A 24,496-nucleotide genomic window follows, 5' to 3' on the forward strand; every position below is an offset into this window, starting at 1 on the left:
GTAAAAGTCAAATTGACTTTTATGGGTGGTACACAGGGAAAACCGGAATTGAAAAGTAAACTGATTTTAGAAATTGTGAAGAGGATGAGAAATAGGAAATATAGGGATGGGAAATAGGGAAAACCTTGAATAAAATTTGAACAACAACGGATTTGAAGCTAAGATTTTGGGAATATGTTCATCTTGTAAATCCACTATTGTTTAGGTTTTGTTCGAAAAAAAAGATATCAAAGTGTGAGATAATGTGAAAATCAAAGTTTGAGTTGATTGCTTTTAATTTTTTGCAACAGTTTAGCAAAGATTATTTTGAAAGTAGAGATGGAGCTTAGAGGGTGATTATTCTATTTATTTTTTGATAATCATTAGAGGGAGATGATCTGCCAGATTGCCAATAACCTATGAATGTAATCGGGACCAAGCAATCAAGTACTGTATTTTTTGATTAAAAAGAGAAAGATACCCATTTACAGTCAACAGTTGCAAAGTGTAATGGCAGTGTATATAAACAAGATATAAGAAATACGACATTCAACAGATAAGATATGTACACGGTAAGAATCCGAACTGTGAAGTATATATAAAATCATTTCCCAGGTAAGGTTCTTATTTGATATGGTTACCTATACAAGGGTTTTTACATTACAAAATACTCAAGGTCGGAATTGATACCATCACAAATTTATACTGAAGAACATCAAAACATACATCATCAACCTCAAATAAAGTAATTAGTTCTGCAAGAACACGTCTTAATTTCAATTGTATCAATTGGCAAGACGTCGGCAGGAAAGGGACAATTTGTAACTTGTTCAGGTAACAAATTGCACGCTGTAGGACTAACACTGCTCGTTAACCCCTCAACATCAGTGCAAGTCCAGGGAACTTTCTTTACTTTTGCAGCCATACTAATGGTAACATTCGAAATACATATGCCTGTGAAAGGATCTCCATCTATTCCTTCCAATCGTGCTGCCATAGTCACATTATCAGCTACCATGTCACTGTAATTGATCCCATTGATCACAGGAAGAGCATTTTTGTCATATTTATCATCCGCGTGAGACCCATAATTCCCTGTCATCCAAAATGCCCACTTCATAGTTTTCATAGTCATTCTTCTAACAAATATGTCCTTCAGAATCCACCACGACCAACCGCAGTTTTAATACGAATTCCTGATTCAGAATTAATAGCTAGGATGTCTTCAGCCCTAACGTCTTGAATTCCTCCAGACATTTCACTTCCTAATGCAATTACAGCACTATCAGGAGAAATACAAGTCAGTCTTCTTATTATTAAATGTTGAGTTGGCATTCCAAATGCAATCCCATATTCATCCCAACCGCTTTTTACCGCGATGCAATGGAGACGATGTAACAGTCCTCGATACGTACATTTGTACAAGAATCTTCAAGGAAAATTACAAGTTAGAAAATTATGAGCTAATCACGTTACATATATATCACATGGCCTTAAAACTTCTACAGATTTATCGCTTTTTTTTTCTTCTGCACAAACTATTGCAAGGTAAGAAATTAACCTAGATTTATCCCGTCAGTGTTTGGAGATATTGGAACCATTGGAGCAAGAATAGTAAGCCCTTGTATGAGAATGTTGCTGCATAGATTTTAGTTTCACGGCAAAAGTAAGAAATTTAATACTAAAATGTGGAAAGAAGACAGAGAACAGCTTCATCTATTCTTAGAATTCCTAAGCTCAAGTGAACTTGTTCCGGCAATGGAAAATTACCTGCTATAAACAGGATGAACATTCCACGAAGGAGAATTTAATAATGTAATGTTGGAAATCTGAATCTGATCAGAGAACATTATTTCAATCAAATATGGCCTCGTATACTTGAGCTTTTTATTCTTGAATTCTTTCCACCATGAGGCACCCTGACCATCGATTGTTCCGTTGGCTCCTGAAATCCATTGGGTCAAATCATGTACAATGAATTCTATAAGGACTGCTTATGTTTTGAGCAAACCAGGAAACATATAACTCAACTACTTTTAATCTTCAAAACAACATGAAATGGTTAAACAATGTGACGCAATTTGATTTTGGTAATTCATTTGTACAAGTTTTCATTTGGCCTCGTTTCAGATAACTTGTCTACTCTGTGGGTAATTCCAGTCTAGCTTTCAAATGAAGGCCTTCCTAACTAGCTCCCAAACCTGAGATGCTCTGAATGACAATTCAAACTTTCCAGGTTTGCCACATAGAACACCCTCATCTGTAGATCTTATTGTCACTTACGGCTAATTAAAGTGTAGCGGTTGCAAAGGGATACTACACTGGTTTGCACGTTATCTCATCTGACACACTTTTCAGGGTAGCTCATACCAACTTAATAGTCAGGTTTGTCATGCAGTATCCTCCCTACACATCTAGATTGAGGTGCATCCTTGGTGGTAGCCCATTCTAGATCATAGGTGTCAGTAGCTAAACCTAATTTAGAGGACTTGATTTTCTATCCCACTTTTAGCTCTACTCAAAAACAGTCTAAGCTGACGTTCAACCTGATTTAGATAACTTAGGTACATATCATTTGATCCTTTACTTGCCAAATTGCTGCAATGAAGCTTTCAGATGTGGTTTAAATAAAACAATATTACAAACGTTAACTTTACATTAACTTGCTTCAATAGTGTGAGTAAAAGTCATCATTAAGAGGGGGTGAAAGTCTGAACATGGCAGGTTACAAATTCAGTTTTAGAAGGGGATGCAATTCTGAAATCTAAGGACAAATCCAAGCAGTATTGATACTTCAAATGCCTTGGATAATACCTACAATTAATTGTAAAGAAATTGATTCCTCGGCAACGCACTAAATCTTAAGCGATGGTAATCATTGGGTTAGCATTGCGATAGTCTATTCCATGGATCTATGCCTGAAACTATCCTATCACCATGTTTCTAAGAAATGAGCAATGGTTCCTTTGGAATATGCATTGCAGTCAAACAATAGAATCTGTATTGATTATGCAAAACCACCCAACTCCCTAGGAATGAAGTAATGTCAAACACAGTTGACTTCCATGCAATTAGGTTAGTTTCGCGGAAACAATACAAATTTCATTATTTCTTTACAATTTAAGCTCAACAAAGAATCAGATGTGGGGAGCTTGTCAAATTAAAAAATGCTCAAAACTGCACTTCAAAATTAATTCCAGACAGTTTTCATGCAGCAAAACGCGTTTCAACAAACTTGTTTCCTTACCGTTGATCCCATTTTGAAAAACAAATATTTTGACTAATATATAAGTAGCAGTTATGACCAGTAGAGTCTAGTTATCCTGCTCCAACCATTTGGATTAAAGAGAGTACTCATTTAGCACAAAAGAACTCTGTTATGGAGAAATGGCTGGGTGGACTTAACAAATAAAAAACCAATGTGCTGGGAACATGTCACCGATCATCCTACCAACCACCACAAGGCCATAATGTCAACTGACGATGTCGAAGGATACAGTAGAAACATCTATACAATATTCAGGTTAAGCCTTGAAATGTGTTGTCTGTGATACCAAAACAAAAAAGATAACGTATTTAAAGCCAAACTAGAGATGAAAAGGAATTCCCATCAAAATACAAAACTAAAAAATAATAAATAAATAGAAGAAGAACAACTCTTTCACGGCCACCTTTGCCTATAAGTTACTGGGTCATACAGTACTCAAATTCATGTAGTATTGTTGTTTGATGTTAATCTAGGTCGACAAAAAATGACCTTTGAGGGAGATTTTATTTTAAAGTGAGGATGTCGGTCTCATCACGTAGATCATCCTCACAAAAAATCAACTCAATCTAAGACTTCTAATCCCATAAAAAGTTGATTGAAATCAACAACCGAAAAACCATCCATTAACCATTGAAATTCATTTTATAGAATGGAGTTACGAGTATTAGAAATGAGTTGAATTTTTGTGATAATGATCTACATGCTGAAGAAGTTATCTTCACTACTAAAATTTATCATCTTTTTTTAGCTGAGAATTTGCCTTCAGTCATACAGACTGTGCTCTAGTTTTACATATGGAAATGAAAAATGCTATAAACCCCAACTAGCTCAGTTGGTAGTATTTGTTGTTGTTGACAACTTAGACCCGGATTCAAATCCTGTTAGCATCAGAGGCTTATGACTTACTTTACAAGGGCATTACCCCAAAATCAAAGATAATGGATGTTTACACATCTTGAGTTTGTCTACAAGAGATTATTCATTAATTCTGATGCTAACGAGATTTGAACTCGGATCTAAACTGTCAACAACAACAAACACTACCAATTGAGCTAACTGACATTTGAGCTTAAATGTTTATTTTCTAAACTGGCATTTGCAGCATAACTGTTTCATAATGGTGATCTCATTGATAGCTGGTTCTACTATGGTAAGTCGACTCTTTACATAGTGTGATTTTAAAAACAACCAAGTCTAGAACACAATAGATCACATTGATACATCAGAAAGGATCACATAGTAAAGTTTCAGTGTTGTGACGCATGGCTGTTTTATAAAGAAGACTGCTTGCTAGGTATTATTATTGAAAATGATATCATCATTAATATAGGTAGGAATACTTTTTATCTAGTAAAAGATGACATGTGATTTGGTGCTTAACATCATTCTTTAACATTGCTTATTTCTTGTTGCCACAAACTTTTTGATATAGACTTATGATTGATTATGCAAATGGTTTCCCAGAATATGATCACAGATAAGGTGGTTGCTGGAAGAGTTTCAATTTTTAAATGCTGAGGTACCAATATAATCTCCTAAGTTCCATCTTTAATGTAATTACAGGAGTTTAAACCCTGTGGCTGAGGTGAGGCTAGGTGACATGTGATAACAAGCTTATACCATAAGGACTGAACTACATTACATTATACCTTGAGGACTGAACTACATCACTCTGCTAAATGTGGATCCAAAGGGCTGGTATGGCGACCCAAGTTGGTTTCTACAACCATAAGGTCCATAACTACAACTTCTATCAAATTACCAACTAATTTTATTTTTTAGGAAGGTGACCCTGTTATAAACTGAGGGAGTGTTCTCTCACTAAAGACTAAATTCAACTCTGCCGTTTTACATATTCCTCTATCTATGGATCTCATCTCCATAATTAAATTTAAAAAAGATTATCTTTTCAATTCATTAGGTGGTTGAAAAGAAGCATAATAGGTTATGAATGGAATTTTGGGGTCACAGAGTTTACTTTTAGGGGCAGGAGGATATCCCCATTCTAACATGAATCTCTGGCAACTCACCACCATGGCATACAAACCCAGTGTCACACAACATTGTCTTCCTACACTAACATTAAATATGTTGCTTAGTTTTAAACGCATTTTACTTAAATTTCAGGTGATTAAGCCTGATTCATATCTCAAAAATATATAAAAGAATTTTAAGACTGCAGGAAGTTGACAAAGAATGTGAAAATATTCAATAAAGCAATACATAGTAAAATCAATTTGGTGGCTATTTCAATCGAAGTCAATTACAACAGACATCTACACCCTAGTACCTTTATGTGTATTTATTCAAAATTCTTGGCCATGGCAGCATTCTCAATCTAACTAAGAGAGAAACTGCATTGTCATTTGTATATCAAGAGTGCATTTGGTTCTTGGAATTACATAAGGATGAACTAAGAACTTTCAACTTTTTGCGATAATATTCTCTTCACCTTTTTATGATTCATCCTCACCAATAATCATTTCATCGTATTAATTAACCTTAATCATCTCCATCTTATATAGATGAACATAAACTGAACTACTCAAGTTACCGTCAAATAAATGCTGGGGTTGGAAGTTTAAATATTCACTGATTATTCATGAGCATGTTGTTATTGTATAGCTCATCAATGCAAAAAATCAGCCCTTAGATCATCTCTATGTGAACCCTATGATCCATTTATAAAAGTTGATGCACACATGAAGCAAAATTAACAATTTTGTGTAGAGCTATATTAGACTTCGTCGGGAAACATACACTATACAGCAAAGAAACAAATTTAGTACCTGTAATTATAACATCAGTAAGGTTTGTCCCAAAGATCAGACTGATATACCTTCCACCATCTGCATCTCTTCCTCTACCATAGGAAGGCAATGGTTCAATCACTTCCCATTCGCTCACTTCCTAAAGTCATCCACAAATACACATTAGATGTCCCATAGAGAAGTGATTAAAAATTAAGGAATTGGGTTCAGGACTAAGTAGATAAATCCTTAAATTTTCTTTCAGAATGAGAGTCAAAAGTCAGAAAATCAGTGCAACTTTATTAACTGAAAGACAGAACAGCCTTATTATAGTCACAAGCAAAGGAACGAGCAATAGATGGTAAACTACGTCCTTGAAGCAAAAGCTAAAAAGACCGCTCTTTGAAGCCAAATCAAAGGAAAAAGATGTCCCTTGACCCAACCTTCTACCAAACAGAAAACGAAACTCCTTCAATTTGGCTTCAAGGAAACTGTCATCCTTTTCTATTTTAATTCACATTGACACCTCAGTTGGGGGTTTTCCACCAGATGTTATTCCTAGCTTCACATTCCAGCTAGTCGTTTATTTATAAAATTGTGCATCACCCAAAAGGGAAAAAGTGTGTATATGAGTGCATTACAATGCTTTATCATTTATTTCTCTAACACAATGGGCCAAACAGAAAAGGTTTTGCAAGCGAATAAACGATGCTGGAAATCTTTATTCTGAAGTCTTATTAAAGTAGAATGTTTAGAATTAGACTGATTTCTCAAACCCAAGGAATCCATACCCTATAAGGATTGGTCAGGCTGGATTTAGAGCCCTCCCAATCACACAAATCATGGTAGGGCTTTTTCAGACAATATCTATCGACAAAGAATCTTTATTAGGTCACTTCTACTCAATTGCATTAACCATTAGGGTAGCAAGTTTTAACCCCTATTAACTGCATCATCCAAGCAATCAACCATTTGAATGATTGTTAGAGTTTGCAGTTTGCATGAATACTTGTCAAAACTGTTGCATATCTAATAGTAGCTACAATGAAAGTAATTGACCCATCACTAAACATAAGTGATTCTAATTCTAAAACTTTAAGAAACTCGGCACTTTGTTATTTTAATGCCACGAGCTAAATTCAATCTACTCGTGTGTGTGTGTATAAAACGTAAGGAAATGAACCTGAGAAGCAAGAAGAACAGCCTCCTTGTGAAGGTAAAGTGTGAAATGACTGGTTAAGTTGAAACTTCCAGTCAAATATCTACCAGGAGGAACAATAAGTTGAGATCCACCTTGAGATTGGAACTGACTAAGATGATTAATGGCTGATTGAAAAGCTTTGGTATTGGATGTTTTTCCATCGCCTACTCCTCCGAAATCTGTTAAAAAAGCTGTGTGCTTTCTACAACTAATGGCTGAGTATTGAACATCAAATGAATGTGAAACTTTTACTTTTCTTCTATGGCAATCAACGCCTCTTAATAAACAAAAACTCAGTAACCCAAGTATCAGAATAAATACTGTTTTTCTCTCAGCATGTACCTGCATTTCAATGTCATTACAAACTTAGAATGAGGGATTAGAAAAAAATACAAAAAAATAAAATAAATAATGTCATACTGAAAAGTAAGTATTTGAGAGTAACTGCCTTCCAGAAATTAAACTCAAAACGTTTAAATTCTTGAAGAAAAGAGATAAAAAAAGTCTACATTCACATATCTAATTGAATCATCGTACTTCTCCCGCTACTATTATTTATTGGAAAAAGAAAAATCAAATGAAGCTGATAACTGTCTCCGGGTTCAAATGTGAAGCAAAAAAAAAATGATGAGAGTGAGTGTATTTTAACAGCTAGAGAAAGAAAAAGAGAAGAGTTATTATTACTTGATGAGTTCTTCGGGTACTTGTCCACCAGAACTACATTGTTGATGAAATTTAGTGGATTGTTTTGATGTTGTAAATGTAAAATTAACAGTCCTATTTATAGAGGGGCATCAAAGTTTTTGTTGTTCGGTTGGATCATGCCTATCTAATGGTTTTTGCTGTTGGTTGTTGGTGATAGTGATCACATGTATGGAGTCCATTTGTCTTATTTCTAATTGGAATTTTGTTGGGTAAACCCACTAACTTTTCAGTACTTTTTCATCCTTTTTTTGCATTATTATGATTTCCCGTGAAGCTTCATGTTGCTTGTTCCCTTCACCCGTGCTCAGACCACTCACGGGGGATGCTTATTGGGAGGGGGGTCCCTAAGACCTAAATAATTAAAAGGGAAAATGGTGTGGCTGCAACTGAGTAAGTGCACAAGTGCATGCGTGGTCGCACTAGTAGGGTTTTGGGATAATCTAAATATACGAAATCAGTGTTTCCAGAATCTTACCTTGAAAGGAGTGGATCAACTTGGACACCAAATTGTTCGTAATGGGAAAACTGATGATCCAGCAAATCTCTGCAATAACAAAATAGCGACTACACCTCAAAATGGGATTGTTGTAACCTAGTTTTGTAAATGCAGCAGGAGCTACTTACCTCTTTTGTTTTTCGGATGAAGAAGCAGAAACTCGTTCTATTAGAGAAGTGCGGGAGAGAAGAAGATCAAATCAGATCTAATCCCTAGATGAAATTTTATTTTTTTAAGAGTTATAACTTGTAGTGCTATCTGATCAAAACAAAAAAAAAAAAACAAAAAAAAAAAACTTGTACTGCTAGTGAATCATGACACGAACTAGTCCAATGGGCCAAAATACGGAGTTTTTTTTAGATGAATCTTTTTAAGGCATACTAATTCATTATCCCATCGAGGTTGGGTTTATAAGGGATGTCTAAAGATAGTGCAATTATCTACATATCTTTAAACAATTTAAATTACTAGAGCGTACTTATCCTCAAAAACCTAAAATCAAAAATCAAAATAATCTTTAAACTTAAACATTTTGGACTACAATTCAATCAAGCAAAGGAAACACGAACCGAAGTGAGCTATGTTGGAGTGAGAAATCCAAATCTCAATTGCTCTCAGATGTATTTTAGAATGTATTTGTAACAAACCCATCTTGTTTTTGATTGATTTTATTTTGTTTGATCGACATAATATGATTTCAAAGATGAAATTAGGGTTTTCAGAAGATCAATTCGACTGATCTTGGAATATCAATTTTGAGCCGAACCTAGTACATGATTTAGAGAAACACTATGTTCGGCTAATGCGACTTTGCTAGATTTTGTTCGAATCAGCCGAACCTAGCTGTGTTCTTCATTTTAAATTTTCAGAAGATCAGTTCGGCTGATCTTGGAATATCAATTTTGAGCCGAACCTAGTATATGATTTAAAGAAACACTATGTTCGGCTGATGCGATTTTGCTAGATTTTGTTCGAATAAGCCGAACCTAAATTTGTCAGTTATAGGGTGAAGTTCGGCTAATAACTTTTCAGCGGAACCTCTGTTTTTTGAAAATATACCTAGGTTCGGCTAGGTTTGGATGACAAGTTATCAGCCGAACCGTTCATCTGGTCAATAGATCTGGGTTTTAAAGATTCAATTTTTTGACAGATTCAACTTATAAAAAGGACATTAAACGTCGTATAAAAGTGTACCTCTGATTTGAATCACACATTTTGGTCACTTCTAGTCACTACAATCTCAAAACCCAAGTTTTTTTTCACTTCTTCTTCTTCTTCTTCCTCTAAAAAATCCCAACTCTCTCACATAAATTTGATTTCTATACTAATTTACCACTAATAATTTAATTTTTAATCAATCCTTAAAATTCCTAATTAATCAAATCTAATCATTGACACTAATTATGTGAGGGTAGTTATGCCATTATCAAAAGGGGTGGATAAGGAGTGATGTTGTTTTTTATTTAGTGACCCTATTTTGGCATTATCTAGTATGCCTCAAAAAAATTAAGTATGCCTGAAAACAGGTTTCTTTTTTTTGGCCAATTGCTACGGGAACGGCTAATTCAGTCATATGGCATGTCACGTGGCCTGGCAAGCTGGTCGCGCCACTATGGTAAAACTGTTAAGCGATGGAGTCTCTATTGAACGGTAGAGACTATACCGTTGGCGGTAGAGTATAAACCGCTTGCGATTTAGTTAAAACTGTTCAGTGGAGATTCCACCTCTTAGGAAATAACGGTCTAACGTCTCTCTCTCCTCATCCCACCTTATATATTCACTTCGTTAAACTCAACTTAATCACACCTTGTTTTCCACTAATTAACTATCATCTTTTTTTTTCCACCTTAATCCTCGGTTTACTTATTTTCAGTTTCATAATCAATGGATTAGGTGCATATTTATATGGATCGATTTGAATCACAATAGCGAATGTTCGTTCAGATGATGCGACAAATGAATGACGAGTCAGATGAAGATGGAGAGATGACTAATACTATGCTGCAGCTATATTTATCGGGGCAGATACCTAGACACCCAGAGCCAAGAGAAGTATTCACAAGAAGATATACAGATCGACGGAGGGAAGAATTCCTCGAGAAGCTGATGTTAGATTATTTTCTTCCCGATTGTGTTCTATCTGATGAAGATTTACAACATCGATACCGCATACCCCTAGCATTTGGTGTCAGCTAGAACCTCAATTTAATTATTAGTATGATGCACTGAATATTAGAGGTCGTAGTCCTAAAAAAAGGTTACTTCAGCCTTAAGGGTTTTAGGCTATCGCAAACCTCCAGATTCTAACAATGAGTATCTTCATATGGGAAAAACAACTGCATACAAGTATCTTTCGTTTTTTTGCGAAGCAATGATTAACTATTTTGGTTCAACTTTTTTACGAAAACCAACTGTTGCGGATGCTAGATAAATATTAAGGCAAAACCAGGAAAAGGGGTTTCCAGGTATGCTGGGTAGTCTTGACTGCATTGGGTATGGATTGGTTTCCCTACCTATTGGGTCGGTCAGTATAAGGGTTACTACTCAAAACCAATTGTTATCCTTGAAGCTGATGCTTCGAATAATTGTTGGATACGACATGCTTTTTTTTTTGTCTTCCGGGTCTCAGAACGACATAAATGTTTTGCGCAAGTCGCCTTTGTTTGAAGATTTAAAGTATGTAATTAGTCCTAGAGTAAATTTCACTATCAACGGTCATCGTTACACCCCTGGGTATTATCTTGCACATCAAATTTATCCAAAATGGTCAACTTTAGTTCAATGTTACCGTTCATCCCCCTATCGGTGAATTGGGTCGTTCATACACGTATTCTAATAGTAGACAAATGAAATTGAGGAAGGATGTGGAATAGGCTTTTGGAATTCTGAAGCGGAAACTCGCCATCGTTTGTGGGCCTTATTGTGGTCTAAGTGCTCATGAAATGCATAAGACTATGCTCACTTGCATAATTATGCATGACATGGTAATTCAGGAAACCCGTCGTAGTAAGGTTTGGACTAACCATGAAGATGAAGATTTAAGGCCTGAGGTTCAACCCGAAAGAGGATTACCTACAAGGACCTACGCACAAATGACTAGTCACATTGATGACAGGGCTCTGTATGTAGGTTAAGGGATGATCTGAAAACGAACATGTGGGATGAGTTGAAGAATGGGAGGGCAAAAGGATTAATGCTAGATCAAATTATTTTTAACATTGTTAAGTTCATTTTTTTTAGTTTTGAAATTGTTCGAATTGTTGTAATTTTTCAAATTTATGGTTAATACCCAAATTGTTTCGCTAAAGGTTGTAGTTTACGTTATTCACTTGACCGAACCTAGAAGGCACCGAGCGACCTAAGATGCATCGAGCGGCCTAGACTATATCATCAAAATTCCTTATATATACCTACCAATTCATACTTCTCAAAATCACACCTTCACTCAAGATTTTCTCTACTTTCAGGATGATTTATGGATCACCTAGCATTACTAAAGATGAATATTTATCTCTTTGTAGAAACTACGTAATATACTACCAAAGAGAGGTGAAGAACGATGGATGAATGGTTTATCTAGTTTGAGTTATTGGGGTAAAATTCATGAAATATTCTGCACAGAGACAGGTAATCCTCATAATCGAGATCGAGCTTCTTTGTTTTGTCGATTCATGACTATCAAAAAAGATCTTATGGATATTATAGCTATGAGACGGGTTGTTAATCGATATCGTCTTAGAGGTGACACCAACGCTGAATTGAGAGTGCGAACTCGAGACGAATTGTGAAGATGGAGAAAATGTTTTTTTTTTTAATACGAAGTGCATTTCCAAATTCTTAAGAAATTTCTCATAACTCGTATGGGATGTTAGTTTTTAACGGGATGTTAGTTAGTTTTATAGGGATGTTGTCAAGTTTAAGTTTTAACAAGATGTTGTTTAGTTTTAGTTTTATGTGTTTTTTCATGCAAAACATTTTCCAAGTAATTAAAAAGTACTCCAACTCCATTCATCTTAAACAAACTATCACATTTCAATTAAAATTAAAGTTGATATATTAATTAATGAAGTAGTTCTACTTCGTCGTGTTCTAATTCGTCATCATCTACATTTTCATTTTGACCTCCAAATTGTTCCAAATTTTTTCTGTTACGTTTCTTCCAAATCTTCTGCTAACATGTCAAATTTCATCTCCCATATCATTTTTTGTCGGTCGATCATAACTGATGTATTTGCACCAAGAATCTTATTCTTGTTATAGTCTGAAACAAACCTCCCTTGAGTTTGATGATATTTTTTCATTTCCCTAGTCATGAATTTCCGATCAACTGCTCTTTGTTTTTCGACGGTCTTCTGATGATCCATAAAAATTTCCAAAAACCCTTTAGTTGCTTCTCCTTCTTGTGCATATTTTCTCTCTGCTCTTACATTGTTTTTTCCTAATTGTTTTCTCTTGATCGCAGCATTGAGATTCAAGTTGGAGTTTTGTCTTTTTGTGGTTTCCGGTAAAGAAAATGGATTATATAGAGGGGGTTGAGATGTATGAGATGGTTGTGAACTTGGTTTAGAAGGAGAATAATGGTATAGTGACCTTTCAGGTACACACTGCAAATTTGCTAGCACTTCTGAACTATATTTAGGCAACACTTTCAAAATATGATAATAACTTTCATAAGCAAAGTTTTTCCGATGCTTGTGGTGGAAATTATTTCAACACTCTTGTTAGAGCACAGCTCAGTCGAACTCGCATGCGTTGCTATCTCAAGCATGTTTGTCAATGTTAGTGATCAAAACTATAAGTCTTGATTTCTAGTCTATTATAGCTAAGTCTCGGACTAGGATAAAAAGTGTAGTTGAGCTCAAGAACTCCATGGCGATCATCATACAAGACGAAGAACTACTCAAGGAACTGGTGGAACTTCATCGACTAAAAGGTATGTGGAGACTTGAACTTATCTATCACTCAAAAGTCTATCTACTCTATCTCCTATCTTGAGACAAAAGTCGTTTTGCTATATAGACTTTGATTATACACATTTGCTATTTCGAGCCGAGTTTATCTCGCTTATGTATTTCTCGAAATATGTGTTGGTAAGCCTTCGCTTTGGCCAAGTTCATCTTTACCTAGTGACGAAAGTCATGTTATGTTTCAATCACTTGAAAATGGCTTTGACGAAAATTAATTTGTAAATAACAACTATATAACGTCCTCTAAGAATATTTCAATGATTGAAATGAGAGTTTAGATTATATAACCAATGTTGGATATAACCAATGTGTGGCAACACATACATGTATAAGTCCTTATTCCTTGAACCAAAGTATGTGTACTTTGATGCTAAGGAAACCGGAACAGAGTCCGCGAACCCAGTCCGCAAACTGTCGGAGGTTCTCTTCCCGAGAAAATCTGCTGGAGTTTGTGAACTGTTTGCAAACTTATTCCGGGTACTTAAGTCCGCGTACCTGGTCCGCATACTTAAGTTGGTTATTTCTAAACACGATTATTCGTGAACTTATACTTATATTAACTAAGGAATGCAAGTTTGCAAACCGTGGCTATAGAGTTCATGAATCGATTCGAGTGGATTAAATCGTTTTTGCTTTGATTGTGTCTTGTATACTTCTATAAGATCTAAGCAATTGAACAACTCTCTAACTAGTTCATTTGAGTCATTTGAACTAGTTATGGTGAAGAAGGATGGTTGATATGAAAGTAGTCATATGGCGCCTAACCATTTGGTTAACTACTGTTGAACCAACAAATGTACATGTTTGGGTACGGTTACACAAACCTAAAACGTGCATTTCATTTGTGTGTAACAAGCTAAGTTTTCGATCTAACGGTTGAAAGATATTAGCTTGAATCTAATCATGTTTTCATCTAACGGTGAATATTGAATGCTTTGTGACTAAGCTAACATTGATTGCAAAAAAGACTATATAAGGGAGAATTCTAGCAACAGGGAAACCTAATCCCCATACCTTCTGTGTGATACTAGTTGTATAAGCTAGAGTCGATTCTCCTTTAACCTTAGGTTTCTACCGAGACCCTGTAGGTTAACGACTTAAAGACTTCATTGGGATTGTGAATCCAGGTTGATACTCTTTCTTGTAGTTGTGTGATATGATCTTGCTGATTCTATCGTATTGAGTACAATCGTAACGATTGGATTGAGATTGATATCTTCGATAGGCAAGATATAAAAGTAATCACAAACATCTTCGTCTCATCTTTTGTGATTCCACAATATCTTCTTTCGCCGCGTCGATTAATATTATTGTGAGGTGATTGATAATACTGAGCTGTTTTTCGGAAACATAAGTCTGGTTTATCAATTTGTTCCTGTTCTCCTTGATTTATCAAAAGACGGAACAAAACTCGTAGGTATTACTGTGGGAGACAGATTTATCTATTACCGTAGACTTTTTTGTGTGATACAGACTTGTTTATTAAAGTCTTCGACTTTGGGTCGTAGCAACTATTAGTTGCGGGTGAGATCCGCTAAGGGAATCAAGTGCGTAGTATCCTGCTGGGATCAGAGACGTAAGGAGCGTAAATGTACCTTGGATCAGTGTGAGATTGATTGGGGTTCAACTACAGTCCAGACCGAAGTTAGTTTGTAGTAGCCTAGTGTATGTAGCGGCTTGATACAGTGTGTGTTCAATCTAGACTAGGTCCCGAGGTTTTTCTGCATTTGCGGTTTCCTCGTCAACAAAACTTCTGGTGTCTGTGTTATTTCTTTTCCGCATTATATTTTGTTATATAACTGAAATATCACAGGTTGTGTGTTCGAATCAATCAATTAGAATACCCAACCTTTGGTTGTTGATTTACATTGATTGATACTTGAACATTGGTCTCTGGTACCGTTCAAGTGATTTCTCTTGTATTCAATTAGACTCGCAGATTTTTATTTGCTTGAGTAAGTATTGAATCGAGAAAGAGAGATATAACTCTTTGATATACTTTATTAAGATTGAGTCTAGTTGATTCTCTTGAAAGTATATTAGAGTTAGTCCATATAGATTGCTAATCAAAATATTGGGTGTGGTTGTTGTAGACGCATTTTCAATTGGTATCAGAGCAGGCAAACACATTAAAGACCTTATAAGTCTGTGTTTGTAGCGATCTGAATCTATGGACAGGAATTCTATCTCCATAAACGTACCACCAGTCTTCGATGGCTCAAACTACTTATGGTGGAAAATTTCTATGCATGCTTTTATTCAAGCTCGTGATTTTCAAACATAGGTACGTGTTGTTAATGGCTATGATCCTCCGGTTAATACAGAAGGCGATGTATCTATACAGAAGGATATAGATAGATATAGTCCAGAAGAAATTCTTGTTGCAAAGCATAATTCTGATGGCTTAAATGCTATCATACATGCCATTACCCCAGACCTTCAACACCATGTGGCTATGTGCACAAAGTCTAAGGAAGCCTGGGATATCTTAGAAACCGTATTTGAAGGAAATACCAATGAGAAAGAAGCTAGGCCTCAAAACCTTAGTTATGATTGAGAAAACCTTTGTATGGCAGATGAAGAAACGTTTGATGAGTTTAATCACAAAGTTTCTGAAATTGTTAATGCACCTTTTGCATTGGGTAAGACTACTCCTGAAAAGGACATTGTGATGAAAATTCTCAGATCGCTGCCATCTAGATACGATTCTAAGAAGCATGTCATCGTTGAAGGAAATAATTTCGCAACGCTTTCCAGAAATACTTTGGTTGGGAAGCTAAAAATCTTTGATCATGAGCATACGTACAAGGATAGTAAGGATGTTGTTTTCAAAGCACTAAAGAACGCTAAATTACTTGTTAAAAGTAAAAGTATTTTTATCTCTGAAGATGATCTTTCTGAGGCTGAGTTATCAGATGAAGATCTTGACAAGTCAGTCTCGTTGATCACAAGACATTTTAGGGATCTTCTTTTGAAGAGAAGTAAACGATTTTCCAGAGATAAATCCAAGTCATCAGATAAACCTCATAATCGTGTTCCTCCTAAAAAAAGAGATACTGATGATGAGGATATGCCTCAGTGCTTTAAGTGTAAAGGTTTTAGTTTTTTTGCTAATGAATGTCCAAATCGAAAGAAATACACTGGGAACAAAGGTCTTGCTGCAACTCTTGATGAAATGTCTGATAGCTATGATTCTAATGAAGACGAAAAATCGAGCGTTGCACTTTTTTGTGAAAATATTGAGTTTGATAATTGTAGCAATACACACATCAATCTTGATATTCTTCCAGAACAAAACCCAACTAATCTGGAAGATAAAATTGACCCCTTCTTTGGAAACTCTATGTATGATGTTTCAGGTTCCACCTTGTGTCTAGTTGCTTGCACATCTCAGATGCCTGAATTATATTCAAGATTGACGTGCTCATATTGTTCACTCAAGGGTCATGAACTATCAAAGTGTTACAAGTATAAACACAAATTGATACATGTTAACAAACTTCAATAAAGAGGAAATCGATTAGCAAACAATCTTAAACTCGCGCAGAAGACTGCTAAGGTATGTAAGATTTTATCTTCGTCTAAGAAGTTAGTTTCCAAAGACAAAACAAGACCATTAGATAAGAAAATATGGTCAAATCTTTTTGATAGACATAGGTCTGTGGATTCCTCTCAAGAGGAACATGGTGGACAAATTGTTGTTCACCTCAACACAACTTGATTGTGTTGATTTATCTTGTCTCATGTGCATGATCAAAAGAGACAAGATTGTGTACCTCTCAGGCTTGAGGAAAAGTTTGGTTTCTTCTTTTCTTAGTTTTTTTTTTTTTAGATTCCCAGTCTATCAATAAAGGAGGGTCATTCTCTACAATTTTACTCTCTTTAGGGTTCAGAATTGTGCGTGCACGAACCTGTTAAAGGTTAACACTACATTCTTTTTTCCTTCTCTAAAACTTCTTTTATATTAAGACTACTTGTTGAGATTGTGATTTCCTCTCACAAACCCATACGTTTATAAATACTCCAAGCATTATGTCTTCTGATAGAAAAGATGTTCATATGATTGTCAAGCCATTAATCATGAAGGAAAAAAAGAAATCTCCGTTGCCTCCAACTTTGAAAAGAAAAAGAAGGAATCCGAGGAATCCAAGAGTTGTTCCTTCAAATTCTCAGAAGTTTTTTGATGTTCTTGAAGTGTTGAAGGAGACGCAAAAGTAGATTCAACAAATAAAGGCTTTTGTGTTTAAGACTCATGAGATTCAGAAGGCCCTTGTTCGATATCAGTCAAGAAGGTTTATTGATATTAACTCCTATCTTCATGAACCTTATGTCCCAATGACTGTTGACGACAAGGAGTTCTGGGACGATAAATAATTCTTCAAAGGTCTTAACATCTAGTAAATCTTCTTTTTTGTTTTGTTTAGAAGAATAACTAGAATTTGGAATAGCCATTATTGTGATTACACATAGCTATGTCCAACGTTTTCATCTTCATGTTTTTAGGTTTATTTGTTTAAATTCTAAAAAATTATTTGGAAGATGATTTTTGCAGTATTAATCTTTATGGTTTTATATAGTGCAATTTATTATGGGATATGTGTGTTTGCGTCCGTGAACTATGATTGTCCCATACCTTGTCAAAAGTTATTTCTTTCGAATGTCGATATGCATGTATTGATAAAAGAATGAATGAGTTTTTGACATCACAAAAGTTTGAAACCTATTATGTCATTATGCAAATATTGATGGAAAATAGGATGAACTTTTGTTTACAAGGATTATGTCTATTGTATGTCATTGTGCAAATAGTGATGGAAAATAGAATGAATCCTTGTCTATTCCGCAGTATTGATCTTCCCCGATCCATATTTTATGTATATACTGTGAGGCTCCGTAAGTTCACTTATGTTGGGCATGACCAATTAAATTGATCACACTCTTGTGGTAATTTAGTTGTGTATTCCGGTTGAATTAATCATGGGTTCTCTTGTGGTTAATTTAATTGAGTATATTTGGATTCAAATTCATATTCGTACGTGATTTGTTATGTCCAAAGAAATCCTTCTTTTTTCTTGAAATTAAGGTAGCTTATGTTGTTCTTTCGGGAATGACATTTTATGGGGGAGAGTTCTTAATTGAACTCGTGCTTAATTGCCAAATCTTTGTGGGGAGTGCGGTTGTGGAATATTATAAGGGTTATCTTGTATCTTTATAAACTCCTTGATGAAATCATTTAGCTTCGGCTTTATGATTGCATCTAAATAAGTTGATATGTGCTTACTTTTGGTCATGAAATGTCTTTATGGAAATTTTTATTAGGATCCCGTTTTCGTACCTTTGCCAATTTTATTGACAAAAAGAGGGAAATTAATGTGTAGTTAACACTACAAATACATATGGTTTTCGGATCATTATGTAAGGGGGAGTGGTTTCCATGTGAGATGTAGTATTGACTAAGGGGGAGTGATACATATCACCATAGTATTGTTGTCGAAGTTGCGATACAATTGAACTTTGATGTTGTATAATAATACTATGACACTGTATAACAATGATTGAGAATTCTTGTTTTCTCATTGTTATAGCTATGAATTTTCAACAACGATGATGCTAAACTTACAACCTTTGAAATCATTGGAGTACTTGGAAGTGACGAAGATTTCGAGTAATGTTGAAGATCCGGCATGTGGAAGAGAATCTACAAAAGTTTATTTATCTATTTTTGTATTCCATATGTATTGATAGTTTTATCACTAAAATTGACAAAGGGGGAGATTGTTAGCGCACTTCTCGGTCGAACTCGCATGCATTGCTATCTCAAGCATGTTTGTCAATGTTAGTGATCAAAACTATAAGTCTTGATTTCTAGTCTACTATAGCTAAGTCTCAGACTAGGATAAAAAGTGTAGTTGAGCTCAAGAACTCCATGGCGATCATCATACAAGAAGAAGACCTACTCAAGGAACTGGTGGAACTTCATCGACTAAGAGGTATGTGGAGACTTGAACTTATCTATCACTTAAAATTCTATCTACTCTATCTCCTATATTGAGAAAAAAGTCGTTTTGCTATATAGACTTTGATTATACACATTTGCTATTTCGATCCGAGTTTATCTCGCTTATCTATTTCTCGAAATATGTGTTGGTAAGCCTTCTCTTTGGCCAAGTTCATCTCTACCTAGTGACGAAAGTCATGTTATGTTTCAATCACTTGAAAATGGCTTTGACGAAAAATATTTTGTGAATAAAAACTATATAACGTCCTCAAAGAATGTTTCAATGATTGAAATGAGAGTTTAGATTATATAACTATTGATGGTGGTTTTTCGAATAGGGATAAAATTGTAAAACCCTGTATTTAATGCGCTGACGCCATGCAAGGGTATAAAGCCATTTAAGAAGTGATGAGTGCAAAAAACCTCTTCACTCATTGAGCAATTCAATATGTATGGAATTCATTCAGAATGGTGCAACAATCTCGAATAATCTATGAATTTTCCTAGTAGCATTATCCATTTAATGCACCGTACGCCTGGTATTTTTCCATGCTATGTTCTTAGCCGAACTCTCAATACTGACATGACATGACGATCAATGCTCACTCTCAGCAGAGTAGCATGAATCTTCCAAAGTGCTAGTATTGGGATCTGCGCAAAAATACTCATACATGCTACATCACTCTGACAAAGAGATCAACGCGTTCACACACTTTTAATTAAAGTTAGCGTGATTGAACACATATTTATTCTTAAAGAAAATCTAGACTGTCAATATCAGTCTCAAAAACAATCACGGCCGCAGAACTTGGTCGCATGATTTGACAAGCATAGCTTACTCCTAACAAAATTAGGCAATCACTGCAATGACCACCGGCGGGACCACTAGTGCCCTAGCCGATCGAGTCCCATTCCCTCAGCCACAAAGTGCTTTGTACGCCGATCCCAAGCATGGGCGATCACACTGTACAAGAATAGATCGAACGAGATGAGTCTGTTAAGAAGAGTCTCAAAATGCATCACGACCGTCCAACTTTGCCAGCCTAGTTGGACGGCTTAGATCTTCCCTTGAACGATCAAACGGGTACCCACGTGATCACCAGCGACTCACCTCCATCTCTGGCCGGTCGAACTACACACGACAATCCAGGAGCGCGCCAAACTGCTTTCCCAAAGTAGGGTGATCCCACGTTCTTTTTGAATAAGCGGCATTACACAAATGCCGCAAATCAATCACGACCGTCCATCTTCACCAGCCTAGTTGGACGGCCTAGATCCAATTTCAGGCAGCCAACGAGATGCTAACATGTTCACCGTTGACCCAACTCCATCGTTGGTCGATCGACTTGGTCATGGCAAGCTTGGAACACATAGAATCGTCACCCAAAGTAGGGTGAACGCGCGACTTTGAAACCCTAATTGGCGTTTGCAGCTGTATATCACTGCCACAAATCGATCATGACCATCCATGTTCGCCAGCTTATTTGAATGGTTTAGATCTAATTCTAGATGGTCTAGAAGATATCAACGTACACACCAGTGAGCCATCTTCACACATGGTCGATCAACCTGTTCGACCTAAGTCTCAACGCCTCGAAACGCACGCCCAAAGGTGGCATGCCACACGACTTTTAAACCCTTTGCGGAAATATATTTCTGTCGCAAATCGATCACGACCACTCATCTTTTCCGGTCAAATTGAGTAGCCTAGATCAAATCTTTGTGGGACAGAGAGGTGTAGACATGCACGCCAGCGGACCGTCTCCACACATGCTTGGTCGGTCCCTCCAAAATAGCACCCATGCTTGGATTCGATCAAGCCAAAGGGGGATATTTGTGCACCTCTAAAAACCCTAAAATTCTTAAACGACAGCAAATATGTGCCGTAAATTATCTCGTCCGTCCAACTTTTCCAGCTTGGTCGGACGGCTTGGATTAAAAGTTGGGCGACCAATGAATCCCCTCAATGATCACCGTCGGACAATCTGTCACAGGGAGTGATCGACCAGATGGTGGCCCGCCCATACGACCTCCAAACGATCACTCGAAGATGGTTGGACATGCTGCCATTTTAAGACGCTTAATCCGCGACTTATTCAATCAAGCTTTAAAACAGTGATGCTTCATGCATATCGATTGTTTTGAGTTGCTTGCTTGAAAACGATGCATTACATGCATCGAGCATACACGATATTTCATGAATATCAATTCCTTAAATAACTTAGTTATTTAACTTAATAACACCGTATGTTATTTCTTGCGTCAGGTCCCACGACTTGACCCACTCATTCGAGACATCAAACATGTCACAAACTGGGGGATACTTACTGAGGTATTGGTTTGGCGGTTTACAACGTGCGGCGTGCAATACGCCCATTACAAGAACGTGTCAGGAAGCATGGACGGTTAACGATGATGAGGGAAGTGGGAAAAGGCGTGATCGTGTGACAATCACCTACACGACCCCACTACTCCATCACTCAACTTCCTCCACTTCCTACGAGATGAGGATTGCGCTCAAATGACTTGTATAAATAGGTTCTCGAACCTATTTCCAAACAACACGAACAACACAAGTGTTGTCGACATAGTATCCAGAAAAACACCCAGAACTGATAGCTTACATTATGCAAGCCAGTTCGACATTCTGATACAAGTCATACACAACCAACACCTTCATAATCTCAAACACCTTCTTCGCTTCCCTCCCTAAGATCAACCCTTCTCCTTCACCTTGTGACCGAATTGAATCTGGAACGACCATTTTTTGGTTTAGGCCAGAGTCTTATATAGATTGATCTCTCGAACCTAAAAACATTCCCGTGCAGTGCATTGTTTAGGGTTTGAACTCGTTTCTCATCAACACACCCAAGTTTACCAAAAACAACAGAATCAGTTTTTACCCCAAAAAAAATTGGCGACCACAGTGGGAGGTTGATCTCTCGGTTGCAAAAAATTGATTTCAATCTTCCTAAATTGAGAACGGGTAGATCTTAGTTCTAAAACTCAGTCATTGACCTGATTTCATTCCAATCACCAATCTCAATTTCCGCTCCGTGATGTATCCCTACCAGTTGAATTCTCCTAAAATCACAAGTGATCTGAATCCAATCACTATGAAAGACATGGCCAGGATGTTAGAAGATGTTCTCGCGAATCAAGCTAACATCGCCAAGCAGCAAGACGATATGCTTCATATTCTAAGGAATGTAAACCGATTGTAGGAGGAACCGGCAAGCGTCCACCCAGTGATGTGTGTCGTAACCACAACAAATTAATTAATATTTTTCCACCTAATTAACAAGTAATATAGTGTAGTCAAGTTCGTTCCCACAAGGAGCAAGAGGTTTTAGTTGTTTAGTTTTCACAAAAATGGGGGATTGGTTTTAGATTTGAAAAAGAAAAGAAAGTAAATAAAGCAATTAAAAGTTTAAGTTGAAATCAATAAGAGAGATTAGATCAAGAAATCCTTCTTCATTGCAAAACAATGATTCAAGTTATGTTCTTTTCCACTTTTTATTAGTCATAGATTATCACCAACCGTAGGTAAAGCAGCTAGCTCAGTGCTAAACCCCTATATCCCTAGTATCACCGGATACGGAAGTTCTCGACTACCGGATTCTATTCACCAAACCACCTAGTAGTAGCTCACTCAAGATGTAATTTAGTTAAACGCATTAAGATTTATGAATTTATTAGGTTGATATTAGTAGTTAGACTCTTAGCTCAAGGTCTACTTTCTAACGTTGTTTTCACACACAATTGCTCCACGGAATCCCTCTGCAAGGTATCGTGTTTGCTACTTATGTAAAGAGTCAAGAAACGATTACTTATCCCCTAACTTTTACTAGCTTTAGATCAATTAACAAATCAATTTAGTTGGCCACCTAAACAATCTATCAATCAACCATGAATGTATAAACATTCCTGTTAGTAAAAACAAACGATAATCATGTGAAAAACTTCAAAGTAGATTTAAAAACAAAAACTCAAATTATGTTAAGAACTAGGACTTCATTCTCAATCAATAAGAAAATTAGCTACACATGTTAAGGAGTTCACACAAAGAATAAAGAAAAGAGAAGTGTTTTGTGTGTAGAGGTATGTAAGTTGTGTAGAGAACTTCTCTATTTATAGGCTTCAATTTCCTAGCAATCCTCTTAGGAATATAATCCCTTTCCCTTTGTAGCTCAACTTCCAAATCCAAGTCTTTCTCAAATCTTCCATCTTCTCTTTCCAAATCCAAGCCCAATTCTTCAAACCCACGAGTCTAGATAAGTCTAGAGAATTCTTCACTAATTGAGTCGCCGGAACTTCACTGGTGCCACCGGAATACGGCCAGAAATCCACTGCCGGTTATCTGAATTATCTCCACTGACGGAATATTCCGTCACGGTTATGTTAGAGTTAACAGTCAAACAGGTCAATCATCAGTCAATCGGGTCAAAGGAGAAGAGTGAGTTAGCCACCCAGTCAGCATCTTACTCGGCTAACTAGTCTTACTCAGCTGAGTTGGATCGGCCATCACAGCACTGAGTTGAACCGTCGGAGGTGAAATTCAGACAAGAGTTTCCTCTGTTTTCAGGACTAATCCGGCCATAATTTCAGGACATTTTTAGCTCCATTCCCTGCGACAATCCTAACATACATCTACGTGCAATCAATATCTTCATTTTCTTCTACCATCTATTCATAGCAACATCACGAAAGCATTCATTCTGGCTATATTTCTTCATCTGCAACTCACCAACAAGCCAATATTGAATGAGCAGCGACAACAGCTTCAAGTCATCACCAATTTCATCTCCATATTTCTTCATTACAGACTCAAGCTTGATCCCTCTCTTTGATAACAACAGTAGAGATGTCTTTTCTCGATTATAATCCCATAAGTTCTTTTACCAGCATCGAGATTCAACGGAAGCAAACTTCGAATTCTTCCTTGTTGGTATCGAAATCACCATCTAGCTGTTCCACTGCTCAAACCCATATCTCGGTTGAACTCAGAATCGACATCCATATGTGCTTCTCTGCTTTACAATATCTGCCAGGAACTCGTGAATCCAACCTATTCTTCTCAATGCCACAAGCATCTTCTATTCTTCACCATACTCGAACTCTTTTAGCATCCA

General features: G+C 36.5%; 1 pseudogene; it reads right to left on the reverse strand.

The window, feature by feature from the left end:
- Nucleotides 1-576: 576 nt before the first annotated feature.
- On the reverse strand, nt 577-7,546 carry LOC113273225 (annotated as a pseudogene).
- Between the last annotated feature and the right edge of the window lie 16,950 nt (nt 7,547-24,496).

Source organism: Papaver somniferum, chromosome 4 (genome assembly GCF_003573695.1).
Source record: "Papaver somniferum cultivar HN1 chromosome 4, ASM357369v1, whole genome shotgun sequence".
Lineage (NCBI taxonomy): Eukaryota > Viridiplantae > Streptophyta > Magnoliopsida > Ranunculales > Papaveraceae > Papaver > Papaver somniferum.